Below are 20,022 nucleotides of genomic sequence, written 5' to 3' on the forward strand. Positions count from 1 at the left end.
AGGTTTATTTTGACTCACAGTTTTGTAGATTTTTGGTCCATAATTGACTGACTCTAGTGTTTTGGGGCCTGTGGTGAGGTAGTAAATCATGGTAGAAGCCCATGGTGGACCAAAACTGCTGAGGCAGGAGGATCATATGTTTGAGGCCAGTCTCAGCAACTTAGTGAGGCCCTAAGCAATTTAGCGAGCACCTGTCTCAAAAGGACTGGGATGTGGCTGAATAGTTAAGTACTCCTGCGTTCAATCTCTAGTACAAAAACAAACAAAAAACCCTAAAAAAGAAAACTTATTGGAATTATACAGTGTTCCTTAGGTATCCTCTGGGGATTGATTCCAGGACCCTCACAGATACCAAAAATCCATGGATGCTCAAGTCTCACATGTAGAATGACATAGTACTTTCATATAACCTATGTGTCTCCCTCTGTAAATTTAAAATTATCTCTGGATTACTTATAATACTTAGCATAATGTAAGTGCTTTGTAAATAGTTGTTACCTTATGTTGTTTAGGGGATAATGACAAAACAAATAAACAAACAACAACAACAACAACAACAAAACAAAACAAAAAACACCTGTACATGCTCAATACAGATGCAGGTTATTATTATTATTATTTAATGTATTCTGAAGTTGGTTGAACTCTCAGATGTGGAAACTGCTGGTACAAAGGGCTGACTATACTTTCCCAATGAGATGGACAGAGCTGTGACCTGACCTGCTAACATTTTTTTCTTTTCTTGGAGAGGGAGCATGTGCGGTTATTTAGTGTATGTGTGAACTCAGCTTTGATTTGGATCAAAGTTCTGCCTCTGATTGTGTGGCTGTGGACAAATTATTTAACCTCTCTGTACCTTAAAATCTTTATAATAATAATATTTACCTCATATGATTAGAGTAAGGACTAAAGGAATTCAGATCATAAGGTGCTTAGGATGTTATATAATATACTATGAGCACAATTTATGTCTGTAATAGAAATAGAATACACCAGTGAGTAAATAATTATTTATTTAAAACTATTTAGAGTAAATTAATGATAGAGAAAATCCCTTCGCTTGGCATGGTGGTGCAGACCTGTAATCTCAGCGACTTGTGAGTCTGAGAAAAGGAGGATCACAAATTTGAGATCAGCCTCAGCAACTTAGTGACTCCCTGTCTTAAAACAAAACAAAACAAAACAAATAAAATAAAATAAAAGGATGGGGGATGTAGCTCAAAGGTCAAGTGTCCCTGGGTTTAATCTCCACTATCCACCCACCTAGAAGAAGAGAAGATTCTGTCTGAAATCTCAGCTATTTGGGGCATTGAGGCAGGAGGATAGTTTGAGCCTAGGAGTCTGAGATTAGCTTGGGGAATGTAGTGAGATTCCATCTCAAAAAATAAATAAATAAAGAAGCAAACAAATAAATAAAAAGAGAATATACATCACTAGTAATTTGAAGGCTTACAAAAGTTGTATTATTATTCTCTTTATTCATTTCTGTGTTTATTTTTAACTGATACATGAAAAGATTATTGTTAAATGCATTGTTTACAATAGAATCACATTACAGTCTTAAGTTGACCTAATAACATGTGATAGGAATACATAAATGAGCAGAGAAGTGATTGATACATGACAGCAGGCTGCAAATAGGCACCTAAAATAAACAAACAAAAAAAAGAAGCTAATTTTTAATTACCTAAATACTTTGGGGGCAAAAGTTAATGAAGATGTTCCTGTAAGTCTCAATAAATGTCTACCAAAATATAACAATGAAGTGTTCCTTTTTTTTAAAAGATGTAATATTCATCTGGTGAAAGTAAATATGAAACTTTTCACTTCCTCCTTCTTGAAGTCATGCAAAATATGCAGAGATCAGCCCCACACCAGAGGCTGAAAGTGCTGGCAGAGCGTTTTCTACCACCGAGAAGTTGCGGTGCCAGGTCTTAGAGTGCATGTTGTCACAGACAGCTTTTTAAGAATCATGCATACTTTTACGATGTAGATAAACGTATGGCGCTCTGCCATGAGCTTGCATCTGCATGTGATAAGGGGCCATCACCCTTAGTATTTCATTGCTTTGCACTCACAGGACTCTCCCTCTGGACTCAAGCAATCTTGGACATTTTCAGGAGCATAGAAATTAACACCATCATCCCTGCTGCTGTTCTACTCTGTCTGAATCCAGAACATTCCAATATGGGCCAAAATGTCTTTTTTGTAATTCCATGTTTTGCCTTTAACAAAAAATATATACATGGTAGAAAAGACACAAAGACCTACCACAGGATTTTGGTGATTTGGTTAAAAAGAAGATGCATCCAAATCCATATTTTGAAAGTGTGTTTTTGTTTGGGACCCATGAAGCTTTGGCACTGAAAACATTATATGTTAAAATTCAGGAGAGGTGGGGCTGGGGTTATAGTTCAGTGGTTGAGCGCTTGCCTCGCATGTGTGAGGCACTGGGTTCGATCCTTAGCACCACGTTGAAAAATAAATAAATAAATAAATAAATAAAATAAAGATATTGTGTCCATCTACAACTAAAAAAATATTTTAAAAAAATTCAGGAGAGGTGAGAGGTTCAGGTATATCTAAAGCATTTCACATGGTATGGATTATTTTTTAACTTTCCCTCTTCTATTAAACAAAATTACTTGCAGCAATAATGATGAATTACAATGATTGTATTTTGCTGGATGCGGTGGTGTATGCCTGTAATCCTAAACTCAGGTAGGAGGATCAGAAATTCAGAGCTGGCCTCAGCAACTTAGTGAGGCCCCAGTCAACTCAGCAAGACCCTGTTTCTAGATTAGGAAAAAAAAAAGGGGTGGGGATGTGGCTCAGTGGTTAAGTGCCTTTGGGTTCAATCCCTGGTACCACATACACACACACAAACATACACACGCACATACATGCACACAGATTGTATTTTATGTTGATTCTTACCAAACAAAAATATTGCAGCTTGTAAATTTGCTTTCCTTTTCTCTGTTTTAAGCTTGAAACACAATTAAAAAGTTTAAGTAGATGGAAGCCAAATAGCTCAAGTTATTTTATTGAGTTTATTATCTTTTTAAAACATTTTTTTATGTCTGCACTTTAATTTTTTTATTACTATAATGAAATACCTGAGGCAGATTAACTTCATAAAGGAAAGAGGTTTACTTTGGCTCATAGTACCAAAAGTGTGAGGCTGGGTGGGTGCTTCAAGCTTGGTGATGGCCTTCTTGCTGGCAGAACCTCCAGCTGGCACAGAGCATTCATGGACAGTGTGTGCTCTGCAGCCCCAATACTCTCATTATTTCCTTTGAGTCCACTACTGAGATACAGAGAGACCCAATTCCACAGCCTGCATTTATAGACTGAGCAGAAGAAAGCTGAAATAATTCAGGAAGAAGGAAACTGTAGAAATTTACTACAGAAAAGAGCACATGTAGTTGAGTCTGAGGGTGGCAGGGTCCCAACATATTACTTAAGAATTAAATTTTCTGGCCAAGCATAGTGGTGCATAATTATAATGCCAACTACTGGAGAGGCTAAGGCAGGAGGACTGCAACTTTGAGCACAGTCTCAGCCATTCAGCAATACCTATCTCAAAATAAAAAAGATAAAAAGGGCTGGAGATGTAACTCGGTGCAACAGGCCCCTGGTTTCAATCCTTACTCCCCAAAATAATCTGTAGGCAGAATTAAATTCTGTGTCAATTATGTTTTTTTTAAAGGCCAAATTATTAAAAACTGCTAATTTGAAGTACATATATTATTGAAACTCAATGGTCACACTTCACTTGTTTTGATTTAGAATTTAGAGCAGGGCTAGGGATGTAGCTTGGGGGAAAGTTCTTGCCTAAGCATGTTCGAGACCCTGGGTTTGATCCCCAGCACCACAAAAAATATACAAAAAATCTCTCTTAAGCCAAAAGATATTTTTTTTTCAGGGAGGAATATTATACCCTCAATTGACTGAAATTGCTGGCTTTTGGACTGATTACTATTTTAAAATTTTCTGTAGACAAGGCCCCCTCTATTGCCTGTCCTTGGTGGTGTTGGAGCACAGTTCCTACTATCCGGCTCTTGAGCACACTTGGTAAAGAAGTTTTATTTATTCATTTATTTGTGGTGCTGAGGATGGAATTCAGGGCCTCACACACACTAGGCAAGTGTTCTATCACTGAGTGACACACCCAGCCCTCTATCTTTCTTTTATGAAGTGACAGAGGGATGACTCCTGTCAAAAGTCAGGTGGGCCTGGTATAGTGGCTCACACTTGTAATCCCAGTACTTGGGAGGCTGAGGCAGGAGGATCCCAAGTTTGAGGCCATTCTGGGCAATTTAGCAAGACCCTGTCTCAAAATAAAAAATAAAAAGAGCCGGTGGTATAGCCCAGTGGTAGAGTGTCCCTGGGTTCAATCCCCAGTACCACAAGAGGAAGAAAATGGCAGGTGAGATGAGAGAACTGTCAGATGCTTGGACTACGGGCAAGGAATATTTTAGAAAGGAGGTGACAGGAATTAGAATTGGTGAAAATTGATTGCCTTCAAACTGTGTCTGAGCACTCCTTGGTAGATGTTTATAAGGTAGCCAGCTGAAGCCCTTAGTTGGCATACTTTCCACTTTTCATTCTCCATCCTGCTGCTTAGACTGCTCCAGCCATCCTAGACCATGCAGCTGAGGAGCTCACCCTAAGGACAGCAGGGTGGGAAGGATCCTGGAACTCTGGGAGCTCTATTTATAATGTTCTGTACTTCCAGACTTTGTGTGGAAGAAGTTAGATCCCTGCTTCCAAGGGTCAGGGAAAATCCTAACATTTAAGCTAAGATTGAGAGGATGACTAAATCTGATCTTCTTACAGAGAAGGTGGAAAATTTCAGGGAGTGGGAGGCTCAAGTAGGAAAATCAAGAACAAAGTAACATCTAGGTGCAGTGGCATGCTTCTGTCCTCCCAGCTAGTCAAGAGGCTGAGGGAGAATTGCAAATTGGAGGGCAGCCTGGCATCTTTGTGGGGTCCTGTCTCTAAATAAAACTAAAATAGGGGCTCGGTGGTAGAATGTTTCCTTAGCATGCACCAGGCCCTGAGTTTGATTCCTAGTGTGAGATCAGGCAAGGGGCGGATTTAAAAACACCGCCAAATGAGGCTTTATTTGAGACTCACTCCCAGGGGGAACTCTATCAGACCCACAGGGTGGACAGGGGAGGGTCTGAGGAGAAACAGCATGGGAGCTCCACCGGACTGGAATTTTATGGGGCTTAAGGAAGGAAGGGAAGGGCTTGGGACAGGAAAAGGTGTTTTTAGAGTCCCTTGTCCAGCTGGAGTTGGTCGGGGGAGCTGGCTGAACTCCAGGATTGGTCAGGAGATCCTGCTGATTGACAGGCTTTTCCATAGGCATCTGATTGATCTGACTGATGTTTGCTCATGGGCTGTTTTGTCCTAAGACACCGCCACCGATCTGACACCTAGTACCCCAAAGTGAGGAGAGAGAGAAAGAGTGGGAGAGAGAGGGAGAGAGACAGAGACAAAATATGCCAAAGACAGCATGGTGAGTTGGACTGGAAATGAGCAAGCTCAGGATGGAGGAAAGCAGGAGTTCCAGGGACTCTCAAGAAGGAAGTCCAGAAAGATTTATGTGTGCTTTTTGTCATAAGCTGATATTACAGTCTGGGAGCTCTGGGATGCCAGGAGTCTCTCAGAGGCCAAAACAACAAATCTAGGGCTCTCCCCTCCCAGAGTTGCTCCAGGCAACTTCTGTTAGTAAAGAATCCTGTTTATTACCCTCTGACTCACAGTCACCTGTGGTTTCTATGGTTCCCACCAACAATGAAGCGTAAATCCATTCCTAAAGGGTTGGGTCTGCAGGGTGGGGGTGTCTTCTCCCTTTTCTGGCTCTGAACCTAGCAAAGCTCCTAGCTTCCTGAAGGGTGTTGAGGGGAAGGGAGAGTGTCTATCTCTGGAATCTCAGGCCTAGTTTTCCTTGGGATGGAATGAGAGGGACACTGAGACAAGGAGCTGAGCAGGGTTAAAGGGCTGATCTCTGCAGCCAGGGCTAACTGTGCTGGAGGTAGCTGAACAGAAGCTCTGTTCCCTCTACCCAATTAGAGAAGGAACCTCAGAGATGGGAGGGAGACAGAGAACTTCCAGAACAGAAAGCTCACCGCAAGATTTGGGAAACCTGGCCACGTTCTTCACTCTTCACAGGAGAGTTCTGTTCCCCAAGGCTGTGGCAGGAACAACAGGTCAGATTTATAAATGCAAAGCTGGCAGAACCAGGATGTTCGACAGCTGGTGCAGACACAAAGAAACCAAAAGAAAGGGAAGCCAAAGGGGCAGATGGCTTTTTAAAAGACTGCTGTACCTCATACTTGTGCACAATATCTTACAGATTACAAAGCACTGTAACCTATGACATTTTCTCATTTGCTTTTTGCAGAACCCTGTGAGATAGCCAGGGCAAGAAATGTCAAACCAAGAACTTAGCGGTAGAGTGCTTGTCTAACACGCATGAGGCCCTGGGTTCAATCCCTAGTACTGCAAAAAACAACAACAACAAATCCCACTCTACAAAGTGTGAACTCAGACTTACAAAAGTTGCTTAACTTTATTTAGCCAAGATCAAAAATAGGCCTAAAACCTTCAGGTATGTATTTTAGTGCCCTTCCAATTTGGTGATTTAGTATAAGTAGTTTGTTTATTGCTATATCAGAGGTTGCACCTGGTACTACTGAGCTACACCCCAAACCCTGTCTTTGATCATTTAAATGAGTGTCTAGGACAGGCATGGTGGCACATGCCTATAATTCCAGTGACTTGGGAGGCTGAAGCAGGAGGATTGCAAGTTCAAAGCCAGCCTTGTCCACTTAGTGAGAACTTGTCTCAAAATAAAAAAAATAAAAAAATAAATTTTTCTTTTAAAGGCTGGGGGTGGGTATCCGTGTGGGGAATGGGTGTCTAGTACACACATTCTCAATAGTTTGGTTAATTTATAAAATTGTCACAAGTTTTAAAATAATGTATTAAAACATTAAGAAAATAGTAACAATGGCTCTCATAAATCAATGAGAAGGATATTATTTGTAATCTTCTCTAGAGCATTTATGTTCATCTTGATGTCAGATAGTTTGACAACAGATAGCTCAGGCCCCTCATCCTAGAGGTGGAGAGAAAGGCAGAGTTCAACTTAACTCATAATTGTAAGACTGGGACTGGCATCAAGTGTTTGTGGCTGTCCAGACATTCTGGATAAGCAGATGACACTTGAACTCAGAATCGTGAAAAACATTCTAAGGGAAGATGGTCAGCCAAACCACCAAGGCCTAAGTCTGTAAGCACAGTATGCTCAACAGTTGGAAGACTGACTTTATTTTATTTTATTTTTTCTTCTGGTGCTCAGACCAAACCCAGAACCTCACAAATGCTAGGCAAGCAAGTCACCACTGAACCACATCCCCAGTCCAAGACTGATTCTTTCAATCTGAGAGGTGAAATCTTAGAGGTGGATTCCTTATCCAACATTTAGCCTCATAGGAAAATACTCCTTTGTACTCTGATGTAGAATTTTCTAAGAGTGTGTGTGTGTGTGTGTGTGTGTGTGAGTGTGGGTGTGTTATTGTAGTGAAGTATCCATAACATGAAAGAAAAACTCAAATGTTGGGAAATAATAAAACTTTGATGATGCATCTGGGCCAGAGTTCTAGCTTTAAAAAATACTGATACCAATAGTAATATTGTGAAATTTTGGGTTAGGGAATGTAACTCAGTGGTAGTGTGTGTGCTTGGCACACATAAGGCCCAAGGCTCAATCCAGTCCACACACACACACACACACACACAAAAAAAAAAAAAAAAAAAGTGAAATTTTTAGTCCTGAGTGATAGGTTCTGATACATCACTAAGATATATTACTTGAGCAAAGCATTGGCAATCAAATGCTTTTAAATTAGTATTATTCATATCATGAAGGGTCACCCCATATTTCAAAAAACTGATGGGATGGAAAGGAAGAAGTAAAACTAATTCTGATTGCAGATGACATGATCTTATGTTATAAACCCCAATCTTTAAAAAATGATTCAAGTTAAGAAACAAGTTCATTAAAGGTACAGAATACAAAATCAATACACAAAATATGTTGCATTTCTGTACATTAACAACGAACAATATAAAATAGAATTAAGAACATAATTCTGTTTAGGATTATATCAAAAATAAAAAATACCTAGGGGGCTAGGGATTCAGCTGAGTGATATTGCACTGGCCTAGCATGCACAAAGTCCTGGATTCCATTCCGAGGCCTGTACACACACACACACGAGAATAAAATACTTAGGAAGAAATTTAACCAAAGCAGTGCAGGACTTGCACACTGGAAACTTTTGTTGAAAGAAATTAAAGAAGGTCTAAATAAATCAAAGGACATTCTCTGTTTATTGTCTGGAGAACTTCGTATTGTTAAGATAGGTCTACAGCTTCAATGAAACCCCTATCAAGACTGCTTTTCTCTCCCATAATTGGATAAGTTAACCCCCCAATTCATATAGAATTGTAAGGGACCCGGAATAACAGAAATCATTTTGAAAAAGAACAGAGTCAGAGGAGTCACACTTCCTGAAGCTCAAAACTTCCTACAAAGTGACCCAAATCAAGACTCATTCTACTGGCATAAGAATAAACACCTAGACTATGGAATAGAATCCAGAGTCCAGAAATCAACCCATACATCCTGGTCATTGACTTTTGACAATCTTGCCAGAACATTCAATGAGGGAAATAAAACTTTCAGCAAATGATGCTGGGACTGGATATTTATATGCAAAAGAATGAATTGGAATCCTATCTTATATAAAATCAAATGAAAATTTAACTTAAAATTAGATCACACATCTAAATATAAGAGCAAAACTATAAAACCCTTAGAACATATATGTGAAGATTGATGTGTCTCTCATTTAGTTAAGCATCTCTTAGATGCGACACCAAAGCACAAGCAATCAAGGAAAAACTACATAAATTGGACATCATCAAAATTAAAATTTGTTGGTTAAAAACCATAAGAAAGTGAAAAATAATCCAGTAGAGGGAAAAATACTTGCAAATTATTCATCTGACAAAGGTTTGGTATCTAGAATGTATAAAGAACTCTCACAACTCATTAACTCAATTTTAAAAATGGGGGAAATATCTGAAAAGACATTTCTCCGAAGAAGATATAGAAATGCTAATAAATAAATATATGAACAAGATTATTAAGATTATCAACTATTAAGAAATACAAATCAAAACCACAATGAGCTATTACTTCACACAACCAGGATAGCTATGTAATATATAATAATGTATAATAATGAAAGGAAAACAAGTGTTGGTGAGAATGTAGGGAAATTGGAATTCTCATGCACTGGTGGTGGGAAGACAAAATGGTTCAGCTACTATGAAAAATAATTTGGCAGTTTCTCAAACAGTTAAAAATAGACTCACCACATGACCCAGCAATTCTACTTGTTGCTACACGAGAGAACTGAAAACGTGCATAGAAAAACTTGCGCATGGATGTTCGTAGCAGCATTATTCATAATACCCCAAAGTGGAAGCGATGCACATGTGCATCAAATGATGAAAAGATAAACAAACATGACATATCTGTACAATGAAGTTTGTTCAGCCATAAAAAGGGATGAAGTTCTGGCACATCTTATATCATGGATGAACCTTGAAAACATCAGAAGTGAAAAAGCCATACACAAAAGGCCACATATTATAGGACTCCATTTATATAAAATGTCCCAAATAGGCAAACCCATAGAGAGAGAAAATGATGCGCAGTTTCCAGGGGCTGGGGGAAAGGAGGGAAGAAGGACAGACTGCCACTTTAAGTATGGGGTTTCCTTTTGGGGTGATAGAAACATTCAGGAAGGAGATAGTCCTGTTGGTTGCACAGCCCAGCAACTGTGCCAAAAGCTACTCAATGCACTTTAAAATGTGCATTTTATACTATGTGAATTATACCTCAATAAAAATGCCGAACAGAACACAACAACATTCCCCAGAGCACCTTTGCCCTGTAGGGTCAGGGTATTTCACCACAGGAGAGAAGCAGCAGTTATTTTTGCTGGCTGCCTGTTTCTACCTGAATACATTGAAAAGAATATTTCCTTAGTGACTGCAATTTGAATTATGGTGAAAAAAATTTTTTTTTAATTTCCTTCAACACTAAGTTGAGTTCAGGAGGCATGTTGTTGACTGTTGGTGGTTCTCTGTGAATTAAATAGTATTCAAACTGGCATTCCAATGATCATGGTAATAATAATGGCCAGATTTTATTGAATACTTTTATATGACACATTGTCCTAAGCAATTCACATGTACGTCTTCCCTGATCTTTACCACAGCTGTATGAAACAGGTATTATTTTTACTATTATAATCACTCTCAGTTTTCAGAGGGAAAAATTGAAGCATAATTTTTTCTTTTATCACAATTTCAGCTATTTTATTGTTCTCAAAGTCAGTGAATCATCTATTCTAATTCTACTGTGCCTTTTTTCACTCACAAAATAACCTCATGAAACAAAATATATTTCTCTTATAGTATGATATTTATTTATTTATTTGATACTGGGGATTAAATCCATTGGTGCTCCACCATTGAGCTGCATCTCCAGTCCTTTTTAAAAGGGTTTTTTTTTTTTTTTTTTTTAAGTTTTAAGATAGTCTTGCTAAGTTGCTGAGGCTGGCCTTCAACTTGCAATCCTCCTGCCTCAGCCTCCGTAGTCACTGGTATTACAGTTGTGCACCACTGTGCCTGGCCTAATATGGCATTTTAGAGATAAAGACAACGCATATTCATTGAGTTCTTTATCCTTGTATATGCTCATTTCATTCTTTTTTTTTAAAGATATAATTTAAGTTCTTTATTTCTTTTTTTTTTTTACTCTTCCTATTTTGACACCTATTTCACAGTCACTACATCAGAATTTTAGCCACCCACTAGGAGAGCCAGCACACACATTTGATGGTGACTGCTGTTGCACATTGTTTTCTGTTGTTATGTGGCATCCAACAGTGGCATTTGGTGAAACTGTTTCTGAGTATTTATGTCATTACATTGCAGCTGGTTTGTCCAGCTTCTTTGTCATCCAGTGGTTTACTTGTAGGACTGAGGGCAACTTTGAGGAATTTGCTACATTCTTGATATGGTTATGTTTCCCACAATATTAAGATTGTATTCTGGGACAATGTTATTTTGTGCTTATTCTAGAAAAAAAAATCGGGCTCCTGAGCATGAGAAGACAAAAACTTTGGTGAATGTGAGCCATGATTTGACATTTCACAGCACACAATGTATTGGGATAGGAGGTGAAAAAGCAACAACACCCAGTTTCCAGAATCTTTGAAGTAGTTTCTATCTACAGACTCTCTTTGCTGCTTGTGCAAAATATCATGCTTTCACTTTCCTTTGTCCCAGCACATGCAAACATTTAATATTCCCACAGAACCTGCTTACTGTTTAAACGGATGACAGCATCTGAGCTGTCACACCTATATTATTATTATTGTCACTGCTACTTTTATGAGTCAATGAAGCACTTTTGAGCCATTAATGACTTTTGTAATTATAGCACAACAGTATGAATGCATAAAACACATTTTAAAACATGATCAATAACGTTCATATAAGGTGAAAATAAGATTAGCCAAGGCCCTGGGAACCCGTGTGCACTCTTTAAGGTTGCAATATTTACTAAGAGTGTAATAATTATTAAGGACACAAAAATATTTTAGTGGTCACTATAATCAGTGTCATATTTAAATGTGTGGAAAGTAGGGAAACAATTATTTTTTCATTGTTTCCCCTGAAACTACTAGTCTACTTAAGGACCATTGATTAAACTATTCTTGGGCCCCACTAAATAAACATTTAAATGCTCCAAGGGATATTAAATTCCTAAGAGATGGGCTGTTGCGCAGGTGGGTGGAAGGAAATATGGGTGGAAAGAAGCCATCTGAAGTATTGAGGAGTATTCAGAATGAACTCAGAGCTATTTTCCCAGGTCTACATTTCCACCTCTGGCAGAGGAGTTCTGTGCAGTAGCTACAGCTCACCCCCAGAGGGCACTGTGGAACTAGGGATGCCAGTCTTGGTTCTCGTGGATCTAGAGACTTACTCCTAAGTCATTCTTCACTGCTAACCATCTTTCAGCTATTTCCTTTTAACAACTTTTTTTTTTTTCCTGTATTGGGAATTGAACCCTGGGCATCATGCGTACTAGGCAAGCATTCTATCACCCTTTTGATGTTTTATTTTGAGATAGGCTCTTACTCAGTTGCCCAGGTTGACCTCAAACTTGTGATCCTCTTACCTCTGCCTCCCTGGAAAACAAAATTACAGGCATGGGCCACTGCGCCTGGCATCCCCTCAGCTTTTTAACCATATCACTTGTGTTTCTCTCTTCATATTCAGGGTTCTTAACCTAGTAACCATAACTTCTGATGTTTAGTCAACATCAGGAATTTATATATAAAATATGTTAATTAGGTGCATTTTATTTTTGGTCCAGAGTGAGGTTTAAATCAAATTCTCAGAAGGATATGTAACACTCCTCCTCCCAAGTGTCAAGAATTATTGCCTAAGCAGTGATAGTCCTTTGCAAGTGTAGAATACAATAATGTTAGATACCAATACACTATCAAGTGGCAAGCACTTTATACATGTAATTTAATGTAATACTCACCCTCCCTTGCAAGATATCCCATTTCACTGAGGAAGAGCTCTGGGCCACAAGCTTGGAAGTAGGATTCCATTCCGGAGATGTCTGACTTGCACTGTGGTATTGCTATACCGAGAAAAAAGGGAGAGAGACTTATTTGCTCATCAACAAAGATATGTGGGGTACTGAGGGTGTATCCAAGCCTTGTCTTGGGTGGTAGGGATTGAGTGGTGAGCAAAACAGCCTTTCTTCCTGCTCTTATGAGCTTAGCATCGGAGGTGATGGTGGACATGTTAGTAGGAGATGAACAATAAACAAGTAAGTGCCTAAGTATAAATTGAGAAAAAAGCTTTGAGGAGATAAACAGGCAGCAGCATAAACAAATGGGGAAACTACCAACAGGCTGGCCAGGGGAGGCCTGTCTGAGGAAATCACATGTGAACTCAGAATAAGGATGAGGAGTCTGCCATGGAAGAGCTGCAGATGGAGCCTTCTGGGAGAGGAGGAGCTTCCTGCCTGTGAATCTGGGAGGCCACTCATGTGGTGGAGAAGAGGAGCAAAGGTCAACAGGGCTTTCTAACTAGTAAGGAATTCAGATTTATTCTAAGTGAAATGGAAAGTCATCGTGGATGTAAAGCAAGGAAAAAAGATGCAATAAACATATTTACATTTTTCTTTTTTAACCGTGACAATAAAAACAACAAAATTTACCATCTGAACTATTCTTTTTTTTTTTTTTTGTACTTGGGATTGAACTCAGGGGCACTTAACAACTGAGCCACATTCTCAGCCCTTTTTTGTATTTTATTTAGAGACAGGATCTTGCTAAGTTGCTTAGGGCTTCACTAAGTTGCTGAGGCTGGCTTTGAACTCACAATCCTCCTGGCAGCTTCCTGAACCATGGCATCTCAACTACTCTTGAACCTGGTGTCTTAACACATTTATTCAATAAAGACATGAAAATAGCCATTTGAAAAGGCTTTCAACGTCATTGATCATCAGGGAAAAATAAATCACTATTAACCAGGGACAGTGGCACATACCTATCATCACAGTTACTCAGGAGGCAGAAGTAGGAGGATTGCAAATTTGAGGCCACCTAGTGAGACTCCACTTCAAAATAAAAACAAAAAGGTCTGGGGAGGGAGCTGAGTGGAAGAGTGCTTGCCTGGCATGCATGAGGTCATGGGTTCAAAACCTAGTACTAAAAAAAAAAAAAAAGTTTTAAGATACCACCTGATAGTCTTTATGATGGCTATTACAAAAAAACACACTGAGGTGTATTTCAGTGGTAGAGCACTTGCCTAGCATGTATAAGGCCCTGGGTTCCATTCCCAGCACTGGGGGGAAAAAGGTTAAAAAAACAAGGGTGTAGAGAAAAGGGAACTCACACACTGTTGGTAGAAACAAAAATTGATATACTCTATGAAAAACTGTGGAATTTTATAAAGAAATTAAAAACAGAACTGCCATGTGACCCCAAATCCCTTATATTAAAAGGAAATAAAGCCAGCACCGCCTAAAGACACCTGCACTCCTATGTTCATTGCAGCATTATCACAATAGCCAAGATATGGAAGTCACCAAAGTGTCCACTGATAGGCGAATAGATAAAGAAACTGTGGTTCATACAAGCAGTGGAATATCATTCAGCCCTAGAAAAGAATGCGATCTGTCATTGCCATAACACGGACGAGCCTGGAGGACAGTTTGTGAAGTGAGATGAAGCGGACACATAAAGAAGAATATTGGGGGCTGGGGATGTGGCTCAAGCGGTAGCGCGCTCGCCTGGCATGCGTGCGGCCCAGGTTCGATCCTCAGCACCACATACAAACAAAGATGTTGTGTCTGCCAATAACTAAAAGAAATAAATATTAAAAAATTCTCTCTCTCTCTCCCCGTCTCTCTCTCTCTCCTCTTTCTTAAAAAAAAAAAAGAAGAATATTGGATCATCCCACTTATATGTGGAATCTACAAACAAAAAAATCAGATAAACAGAAAAAACAGAGGTTACCAGGGGGGCAGGGCAGGGAGTGGGGAGGAGGAAACTAGGAGATGTAAGTCAGAGGATACAAAGTGACAGACACATAGGATGAACAAGTCTAGAGATCTCATGTGCATGGTCACAACTATAGGTAATAAAACTGTGCTGTGCACAGGCTCACGGAAAGTGAGTAGATTTTAGCTGCTCTTGCCACAAAAATGAGGGAAAAGGTAACCATATAAGATGATGGCTGTGTGAATTTGCTTCACTATAGTAACATTTTTAGTACTTATATGTGTCCTATCTCATCGTGTAGTACACCTTCAGTATATACATTATTATTATTATTTTAAAAAGAGGTTGGATTCTGATGAACAGTAGGAAATAGGCAGTCTGAGCAAGTGGATAAGGGGAAGGGCAGGGGCTTTTGGTGGTTGTTTTGGCTAAATTTTATAATGCATGTGGGAGCTAAGCATGGTGGCACACACCTGTAATTTCAGCAACTTGGGAGCCTGAGGTAGGAGGATCACAAGTTCAAGGCCAGCCTGGGCAACTCGGCAAAAGCCTGTCTCAAGATAAAATTTTAAAAGGGCTGGAGATGTGGCTCAGTTGTAGAACATGAGTTTAGCATGCTTGAGGGCCTGGGTTCCTTCTCCAGCATGGAAAAAAAAAAATGCATGTGGTATCAGATTGTTCTGATGCTGAAGGGAATGATCTGGTGGAAAGAGAATGAACATACAGTTAGGAGAGTGGGGACAGCTGGGGAACAATGGGAGGACAAGATACTCTGAGCACCTTGAGCCATTGACCTCAGAAAGATGGATCCTTCCTGTGGCATCTGGTTAAAAAAAAGGAGCAGGCTTGCTGTAGCCGGGTGAATTTGGTCCTAGAAAGTTGAGAAAGCTCTTGTCTGATGGATCTACATTCCCAGTGAAGGGAGATAAAAACCTATCAGGCAAAACTTGGGAGGGGGCAGGAGACCAGGAGCAGTTCCAGGATAGAGAAGAATGCATGTGGTAGCCACTGAGGAGAGTGGGAGAGAGAATGTACCTTGAAAACATCTTAGGTGTCTCTCCAGGCACCAACAAACCAAAAAAACGTTAGGATAGTTGGACGCCATTAGGAGCCCACTGGAGCATGTCAAATGTCCCAAGGCCTGTGTGTAAGGATTGGTCCCCAGAGTGATGGTGGTGGTGGAAACCTTTGAGAGGCAGGGCCTGTGGGAGGCCCTTAGGTCATTGAGGGCATGCACCCAAAGGGGATTGTGGGACCCTGGAGTAGTCTTCTTTTCCTTCCTGAAAATGAGGTGAGTGGTTGTACTCTGTCTCATACCCCTACCGAAATGTGCTGCTTGACCAGAGGCTCAGAACAACAGGGCCAATACATCGTGGACTAGAACCTTCAAAATGAAGCCCAAACCATCATTTTGTTTTTATAAGTTAAAGATCTTTGGTCTTTTGTTGTAGTCACAGGAATCCGACTCACAGGTGGTAAACAGATTATAGTGCCTTTATCTGGCTGGTTATGTTTCTTCCAGCTGTGCTTATTTTTATTGGTGCAGCCTGGAGTTGTTCATCTGGGGGCTGAGGTTCTGTTAGGAGTGTATGATAGAGGCAGGGAAGGGAACTGGGGACTTTTGTAAGGAAGTGGCTCTAATGAGGATCCATAGACTCTGCTGGATAAAGAGAGAAGCCAGAGAAAGGTGACTGGTTACCAGAATTGGATGTTCCCAAAGCACTGGTTCATAGGTTGTCCTGAGCATGTGGCCATAGAGTGAAAGGATGGCACCTATGCTGGAGAAGATAAGGCAGTTTCAGGAAAATGAGAAGATTTAGGGTGTGGTCCTGGCAGTTGGAGGCCTGGGAGGCGGAAGAAGTGGTCATCCTAGAGAACAGGACAAGGAACACAGGGGCCAGGGTGATGGAAGGGTCTCTCACATGGCTGTTGAAGTTGCCTAGAATAATGAGAGGAGTAGCCAGGTGTGGTAGTGCATGCCTGTAATCCCAGTGACTCTGGAGACTGAGGCAGGAGGATCCCAAGTTTGAGGCCAACCTCAGTGACTTAGAGAGACCCTGTCACAAAACTAAAAATAAATAAATAAACAAAAAGGACTGGGGATGTACCTCAGTGGAACAGTACCCCTAGGGTTCAATCCCCTGTACCAAAATATCCATAACAGTAATAGCAAGGAGCAGAGTCTTCAGGAAACCAGAGGCCCAAAGATGTGGGCAAGAGTGAGAAGAGAGTGCCAGAGCTGGATGTCCTGATTCTCAAATGTTTGTAGGGGAACGGCAGGGATTAGTGGGTACAATATAACTTCCTGAAGTAGCTGTGGGGACCCAGGAAGATATTAACCTCACTTCCTGCCCCTAGATATGTGAGAGATGTGAGAGAAAGATGAAGGCTAGATTTGAAGAGGAATTCTCTCACCCTGACAAGTATGAGGCATGAAGACTATCAACTAAAGCTGCCCTAGGAAGTTTCTTTTGTTGTTGTTGTTGGGGGGGGGGCAGTTGGGACCAGAACCCACCCCTAAATCTTCTTCTTCCATCTTCCAATCTCTTTGAGGGCTGATAGAAACTGTCTGGCCTCTTTGGGCTAGAGATTTCATTCATCTAGCACAAATCTCCTGAGCTCCAAGACTAACTCTTCTAGGCACTGGAGACACAGAATGAACAAAATGGAGAAGAAATCTCTGCCTCCATGGTAGCTTCTTAGCAGGGAGATCTGTTTAGATTTGTTCTTGATCAACAATTATCAGAAAGAAGTTAATTACTCATAGATGCTAGAATCTGGATGTTCAGTGAGTTAAAAGTGAGTCACTTTAGTTGCTGGAGAGAGGGGAGACGTGGAGTGGCAGTGGAGAGAGATGGACAGAAGTCAAGACGAGGTATCTGAGACCAGGGACTTTGAGAAGTTGAGAAAATATTTGCTTTTCCTCGGAGCTGATCTGTCAAGCAGGACCATAATCCCCCATTCCCCAAACAGTCCTGGAATTAAATGAAAGTGTTGCCTAAATAATTAAGTGCAGTACAAATGCTCATTATGCCATTACTGAAGTCTCCATTTCATTTCCTGAGTATGGACACAGTAATAGCATGTACCTCCCTCAGGGTGGTTGTGGGCATTAAATAAAAACAATATGCATAAAAGGCTTAGTGTCTGGCACATGACACTGGGTAAATGTCAGTTATCATCATTAGTTGTATCTCCTGTTCATCCAGTGAATTCTCTGCTGTCTCAGGATCACGCTCCACCGGGAAGGAGAAAGGGCTGGGACTCCAGGGCCTGGGTGGGGTCAGGCTTGAAATGAGCCTGGGCCGAACCTGTGAGCAGGCTGGGTGCCCACACTTAATGGCATAGCTTCTTGGAAGTGAAGGAGGAGGAAACCCACTAGTAAGGAAATCTTTGTTCCTCCTTCCCTCTCCCCAAAGTTCCTCATCCATCCTCTCATTCAAACTGAGACTGAGATCTCCAACTTTTCACTTAAAAAATGTTCATATCTACAAGAAAACAGGAAAAAATACAATGAACCCCATAAATTATTCGTTTAAATTCCCTAATGGTCACATCTTGCCAGAACTCAGAGGGTGGAGAGGGCTCGGAGAAGTTCTGCAGAGGCCGCGCCACCGGGATAAGGCTCGGCTAGCTGCCCCGGGGACCCGGGCTGCGCGTCCAGGTATGGCCGCGAGGGGGCGCTCCCGGAAGAACCCCAGAGGGACAGAGCCCGCTCTGTGGGACCTCAGTGTCTGCGGGTGACTCACCGCGGCGGCTGGAGGATGAGTCAGCCCTCCCTGGGCTTCCTGCGCCCGCTCCCTCCCTCGCTTCTCACCGCGCGGCCGCGCCCAGGCCGCCTGCTCAAATCTGACCCTTGGGACAGGGTTGGGGCTGGGGCGCGCCGCCCTGACGTGGCCAGTTCCCGAGGCTGCCCTCGCGGGCCCGTTTCAGGCCCAGTACTGGAGGCCCGGGCCCTTCCCAAAGCCGGGCCGGGCCTCCAGACGGCCTTGCGCCAGGATGCCTGCGGCCCCATCCGGGGCGCCCTCGGGGTTCCTCCGCCTGTTCCCTTTCTGCGGTCAGGACCTCGGCAGAGGCCCGTCCCTCCCCCGGAAACTCCAGGGTTCTGCCCCACCCTCTCCGCGCTCCCCGGGGCTTCCCTTGCCACCCGAGGCTGGCGCCTATTGGAAGAGACCCAAGGGCAGAGTGTGCGAGCCCGCTGTGAAGCTGAGGCCGCAGCTTCCAGGGCTGGGCCGGGGTGCTTTTCCGCGGGCCCTCGCGTCTCGCCTTTCCCCAGGCGGGAATTGCTTCCCTCCAGAGCAGTGTCAGGACCCCGCCCTGCCTGGGCCGGGTTCCCCTGGACGTCTTTGTGCCACTGCTGGGCTGTGGGCGGCGGCTGCCGAGGGAAACATCCCCCCTGCCAAACCCATGGGTGATGTTGGGTGTGGCGAGTCGGCTCTGTTCCCTGGGCGTGTCCGGGGGTTTTGGCCTCTTCTCACAGTCTGAAGAAATAGGAATCCTTGGTGGGTCCTAGCTGCAGGCTGAAGAAGGTACCCGGCCAAGAGATCTTGCAAAACCTGGGGATCGCCTTACGTGGAGATCTCGTCGGGCAAGAAAGTGACTTATCATGAGGCTCAGAAGCTCCTGGGTCTGGCTGGGCTTCCCACTCACAGGGTGTTGGAAAGTGCATAAAATAGTGCCTAGCAGGTGGTCAGCACTTAATAAACATTGTATATTATTATATATGTATAATTTTGGACATATAATTATATATTAATATGCAAAACATAAATGTATATGCATACATGTCGTTATAGGGCACCTATTGTATGCCAGGTATTGTCCCAAGGGCTCTTCAAGTACTAATTATCTCGTGTGATTTCCACAACTACACTACTCTTAGTATTCCCAAAGTGGCGGGCAGGAGGAATAGAAGTTTACAGGAAAGGAAGGCACTTTCACAAAGTCATGTAGCTAGTGTAGGTCCCTACTTCAGACCCCCTGTTTAGAAGCTATGTTCACTGAGACTTTGGATATCTGTGGAGTCTAGGGATGTATTGTAAATAGTTTGCACCTTCAGGGCATTTGAGAGCACAGTTAAACCCAGCCCTGGGAAGAGGAGGAGCCATTTTCTTTACACTGTTGCCCTTCTTAGCCCTGCTCCTAACCCCCTTAGATCAAGCTCTGTAGCTTTCCCTAAGGTGCTAATAGGGTCAGAAGAGGCTCCCTGAATACTTCTGTTGTCTCCTTGTTAGCTATCCCTGTTGCCCTGGGGACCTGGTCTCTGGCTCCCATCATTCCCCTTGCTGGTTTTTTTTTTAGACCAAACTTGCTGTTTGAGAGATATAGTTATATA

General features: G+C 41.9%; 1 long non-coding RNA gene across 1 annotated transcript; it reads right to left on the reverse strand.

Moving 5' to 3' along the window:
• Positions 1–1,437: 1,437 nt before the first annotated feature.
• On the reverse strand, positions 1,438–18,726 carry LOC125611875. Its single transcript, XR_007342110.1, has 3 exons — positions 18,437–18,726; positions 12,713–12,814; positions 1,438–1,645 (listed from the first exon to the last, which is right to left on the reverse strand). It is a non-coding gene; the product is annotated as an uncharacterized LOC125611875 (long non-coding RNA).
• Positions 18,727–20,022: the final 1,296 nt, after the last annotated feature.

This window comes from Marmota marmota, unplaced genomic scaffold (assembly GCF_001458135.2).
Source record: "Marmota marmota marmota unplaced genomic scaffold, marMar, whole genome shotgun sequence".
In the NCBI taxonomy this organism is placed as follows: domain Eukaryota; kingdom Metazoa; phylum Chordata; class Mammalia; order Rodentia; family Sciuridae; genus Marmota; species Marmota marmota.